Source organism: Muntiacus reevesi, chromosome 17 (genome assembly GCF_963930625.1).
Source record: "Muntiacus reevesi chromosome 17, mMunRee1.1, whole genome shotgun sequence".
Lineage (NCBI taxonomy): Eukaryota > Metazoa > Chordata > Mammalia > Artiodactyla > Cervidae > Muntiacus > Muntiacus reevesi.
Window position 1 is genome coordinate 32,030,209 of NC_089265.1, and position 6,013 is coordinate 32,036,221.

Sequence of the window (6,013 nt, forward strand, 5' to 3'; positions counted from 1 at the left end):
GTCATGAATCCCACCTCTCTTTATCGGGAGGAATGAGCAAACTTTGGAGTATAAATATGCCCCTGACTTAATACCTGGCTTAAAATACCTGACTTAAAAATAGGAGGAAAAGTGACACAGCCTGAAATCAATTAAGTTATTTATTCTTAGCTTCTACCTATTCATTCGATATCTTGGTGAGAAATAATACCTTTCTTAATTGTATTTATCTTTTGTCTAGTTTGTTATTCTGACGTGTATGAGGCTGTTAATAAAGTTGCTTTTTTATTGTGTATTTATGTTGAGTAATCCTTTCACTGAAGCAGGCTAAGATGGATAGAAATAATAGTGTAACTGGGGGTCCGAATAAAAGATAAAGCATGACTTCCATGTTTCCTAAGATCCTCACTATTTTGCTGACCTGCGATCAGGATGAACACATAGACTATGAGATTTTTCCTGAGAGATATGTAACCTGATTCTTTTAACCATTCCCTCCTTCTGAGGTTTGGTTGGTGATTCTATCATCAAGAGTCTACAACCAGGACAAGCACCGCCTCCCCTACTGAGATGTAAATATAAGGAACCTCAATCCCCATTGCTAGAAAATAAGAAAGGAAGAAATGATGGCCTTGACCTTTGGGAACTCTTTTACATACTGAGTAATGACATAACTGAGTTAGAGAACTAAGGCCTGGAGCTAGGAGGGCAGTTAAGTGAAAACTAATCTAAAATAATTAGGAGTTAAGACATTGGTTTAAGGGACTTCTGAATTAAAAACCAAAGAAGAGAGTTTTGGATAACACCCTTCAAAAGCTCTCCCCAAAAATTACATAAAATAAATTTTAAAATGATGTATATCTTATACTTAATTTGAAATCTGTCATTTTCTTAAGGTGAATAGTGCAATGGATATAATTTCTAGTATTTATAAAATATTTTAAATATTATACGTCAATTTGAGAGTATCCTATGATATACTTAACCTGTGTCAATATGATAGCCACAGTTAACCATCTTCAAAATATGTGCCCAAACTCTGTCAGAAATTGTACATCATTTTTTTCACAAATACTTCCTTTTGTTTCCTAAGTGTATCTGAACAAAATACATCATGTTTTTTTTTAATTTTTATTTTTTAAATTTATTTTATTGAAGTATAGTTTACAACACTGTGCTAATTTCTGCCATATAATAAAGTGATTCAGTTATATATATAGTTATATGTATATGTATTTATATATTCTTTTTCATATTCTTTTCCATTATGAATATTATAGAATATTGGATAAATTCCCTATATTATACACTAAGACTTTTTTTTATACATCCCTTATATAACTGTTTGCATCTGCTAATCCCAAAGTCCAAATCCATCCCTGGCATTTTTTTGCATTGTGGTTAGGCTAAACCAATAGCTATCATAGAAGCAAATCCAGATATTTTCAGTGTTACTATTACAGGCCTTTTGAAATTCGTGAAGAGAACTGCTAGTAGATATTTAGAAATTCAATGGCTCAATACTTTATATAGCTTTACAAATCTGGTAGCTGGAATGCTAGGTAGTTAAATAATAGTTACTTGTATACCACCTTTGTTCTGTGGGAATCAAAGAACTGTCAGAACTAATACCTCTTCTTCCTGATAGCACTCTTCAAGAGAAAGTAGAGACTGTTACCCTGAAAACAGAAGCATTTGTCCACAGAGAAGAGATTTTGGGTTCAAATCCTAGCATGTTAATATCTTTAATTATATGCCCACCAAGAATTCATTATACTAACTTTGCTTATTTTGCTATAATATTCTAGCTTGTCTTTCTAGTTTATTCCTTAATTTAATTCATCCATAGTTATGAAATTTAAAAATAGTAACAGGAAAACTTTTTAAGGGAAAAGGAAAGGAAAATAGTCAATGTTATACTGTGAATTTAATTGGTAATTGCTTGTTAGTACTTGTCACTGAATTGGATTCTCACTTCTCAAAGTGAGATTACAGGTTATGAGGACATAGAAAAATACCCCTTAATGAGAAAATAGTTGACTTATTCAATAAATGTCAAACAAATGCTAAAAAGAACTTGAGCCCTTAAAGATAACATATATTCTCTTCAAAATACTGATTTCTCCAAAAGATGTTTAACAAAATCAGATATTAACTTGCTAGAGGATGTAGTTTCTTAAAATGATGTTTCCCTCAAACTTTTGTGATTTTGTATATTTGTTGTTTCAGTCGCTCAGTCATGTCTGAGTCTTTCTGACCCCTTGGACTGCAGCATGCCAGTCTTCCCTGTTCTTCACTATCTCCCTGAGTTTGTTCAAGCTCATGTCTATTGAGTCGATGATGCGATCTGAGCATCTCATCCTCTGTCACCCCCTTCTCCTCCTGCCCTCAATCTTTCCAGCATCAGGGTCTTTTCCAATGAGTTGGCTCTTCACATCAGGTGGCCAAAGTATTGGAGCTTCAGCATCAGTCCTTCTAGTGAATATTCAGGACCGATTTCCTTTAGGATTGACTGGTTTGATCTCCTTGCTGTCCAAGGAACTCTCAAGAGTCTTATCCAGCACCATAGTTCAAAAGTATCAATTTTGTATATTATGGCATTAGGAAATTTTTATTTTTCCATTTTAATAAGTTACAGATTGATGTGTATGTGTGTGTATGCTTCAGATATAGTTCTCTAAATTTAAATAATAAAAAATAGTAGTAACTGATTTTATTACATACTGATCTACATGTCAGACCTTATGCATTTCGGTTTTAAACATCCTAATAAGGTAAATATTATTATTGATATTATTTTATAGGTGGGGACAGAGAAGCTTATTGAGAAAACTATTTTTGTAGAGCTAGTAGGAGGAATAGCTAGGTCTCAAATACAAGACTTTAAGTTCCAAAATTGAAGCAGTTAATCTACAACCTCCCTGGACTTAGGAATCATGTTAAGTGCAAACATATCTTAAAACTCAGTTGATGCTTTTAATAATCTTGATAAGAATATTAGAACTAAATCTAGTAGTAAATGTAACTAGTATTTCTAAATAATATTTTCTTCTTGTTTCACAGAAGTGGGATTAGCTATTAAACACAGAAACAATAATACTCATAGTATAAAAGTAGATAATTAACATTAATTGAAAAAATTATCCAGTGTTGCATCAAAATGTTTATTGCATTTTTTGCATAAATATAATTTGCTCAGATGTAAGTTCAGTAAAATTAATGATTCTTGCCCATTTTGTTTATTAATGTATACAAGACTCCTAGAACAAGGCATGCCATACAGTATTCATTCAGTAAATAGCCCCGAATAAATGGAATTTTTATCTTTTAAAACATTAAGACATTTTTTGGTAGCTTTTTCTTACATGTGCCAAATATGGGTGTAGCAATTTTGTTGTATAAATAATATATTAAAATTATGCAATTTGTAACTGGTAGAAGTCTACTTAAAATCTAGTGAAGTCAGAATTTGCACTTAAATAATTTTTATTCATAGAAAAAGTTCAAAGTCTGCTTCATTTTAGAGTGGATATTGTTAACTAATATTTGTGTCTTATAAACAAGGTGTTTCTCCAAGATGCTACAAGTTTATTCCAAATTCCCCATATTTTACACTGTCTTCAAACAAAGGTAAATTTGTTAGCTATTGGTATGATGTCTAGAGGCTCCAGGACCTGCTTTGAACTGAATTTTGTCTCCCTCCAAATTCATGTATTGATAAACCCATTGGAACTCTATTTGCAGATAGAATCTTTAAAAGGTAATTAAGTTTAAATGAGGTTGTAAAGGTGAGGTCCCAACTCAGTAGTATTGCTGGCCTTATAAGAGAAGGAAAAGAGAGTTTTCTTTCTCTTTCTGCACTGGGGAAAGCCCTTGTGAGGACACAGTGAGAAGGTGGCTGTCTGCAAGTCAGGAAGAGAGCCCTCACCAGAAATCAGTCATGCTGGCACTGTGATCTTGGACTTCTGGCCTCCAGAACTGTGAATTTCCATTGTTTAAGCCATTTCATCTATAATATTTTGTCACAGCTGACCAAGCACAATGAGAGGACATTTTACCTTTTGTTAAATGGCAAAATGTATTGGCATCCATAGTGTAGTTAGCCTCACCTGAAATCTGCCTTAACACCAAGATATTTGACTGTTTGATGTTAACAATGGACACAATATATTTTTACAGTAATTATAAAGAGAATCAGTGGCCACATAAAATTTTACTTATAAGGACATATTTTGGAGCCACTTGTTATTTTTATATAGACAAATAAACTTGAAAAGTATTGGTGAGTTTATGGGTTTTTTTTTCTTATAATTCTCTCCATTTATTTATATTAAAGGGTTGAAATCTGGCTTGTTTGCAGGAGGATGAATGCCTTCATTATCACTGAAGAGCATCACTGAGAAAAGAAAGACTGAAGTGGGAACAGTGGTGGAGCTGCTGGGCTAGGAGGAGAAGTGATGTTTGGGACAGATGATTTGTCATTGATACCTAAGGTATCAAGGAAGCTGGAAATATGCATGCCTTCTGGAGAATCTAGACTGGAAGCATGTGTTGATTAAATGACTCTCTATGTGCAGTAGTGTGCAGTGGTAAATTTTAGCAGTTATTGTATGATTCCTTAGAGGACTTTGCCAATCCAGGCATACTGCTTTTTGAACTAAAATGCCACAAGATGTGCTTTTAAAATATTACTGTATATTTCTTAAATGTTGCAGTTGGTAATACCTACCACTCTGATTTTATTTTTAAACCACAGAGAGATTTTGATGAAGCATGTTCATTAGACTGCATTAATTATACATGCAACAACCATGAAACAGGTGTTTGGCTGAAAGAGGGGTATTTAATCAAAAAATTGATCTTAAATGAGTATTTCATATTCTGTCCTTATTTATGGACTTCTTTACAGAGTGTTAGTGTAAATTATGGTTAACCACCTAGATTCTCTTTTGGGAAAAATTATCTTTAGACAAAATCTAGTATATTTAACTGTGGAAACTATTTTTATTTATATTTTTGGAAAATGATTTCAAATTCTCAAATTTTCTAAAATTTAAACAAGATTCTTAAATGGAAAAATCTGAAAATTATTTGAAATGCACTCAAGCATATACCATCATATAGACAATAAATGTAAATTGAAACATAATAATGATTTTTCAGATTGACTCTTCACTTCTCCGTTGGTCATGATGCCTTCACAGTTATAAGATTCTCTCCCCAAACCAATATTTTCTGTAAGGATTTGAAGTCACCTTTCTTGCTATTACTTTTAAGTGGCACAGATTTCAAATATTCTGGCATAAGTAAGTAATCAAGTATTTTTATTTCTCCAGAAATATCAAGTTTTGCAAATTGCACCAGGTGGTGAGAAGTCTTTTTCTTCTTTTTGTTAAGTGAATAGCTTTTTTTCAGCCTTTCATGTAAAAGGTCCTCTGATAAGCTTTGTCTAAATTTTAAATCATATCTAAGCTCAACTGCAGAGGATTCTTATTAGCCACACAGCTGATGGCTTTGCACTTGAGCCTTACATTTTACTTCCCAGAGATTTTGCAGATGTTGGCCCTGGCAGTGATTTACAGAGAATAATTGCTTCAGGAACCAGTTCGTATACGAGTTCCAAAATGGCAGTCTTCCTCTCATGTCCACAGCTCAGGGAGAAGAAACAGGATGAGGGGGTGTTATAGTGAATCTGGAAAAGCAGATCTTAATAGCTGGTTGAAAGCATGTACCAGCTGTACTTTTACTTCATACCTAATCTCTCAATATTTCTTAAATATATCATTGCACACACACACACACACAAACACACACACACACACACTCACTCTTTTTCTACCAGTACATATGATATATTTATGGATCAAAAAGGCAGTATATGTTGAGACTTATCCACTAAGCTCCAAGAGGCTATTTTCAGTGGAACTGGAATTATTTTATCCTATACAAATTTTACCAAGCACTTTATGTGACATATATTAGTTGAGTGCTAGATGCTTGAAACTTTTAAAAATTATATTATTTTCTAACATGT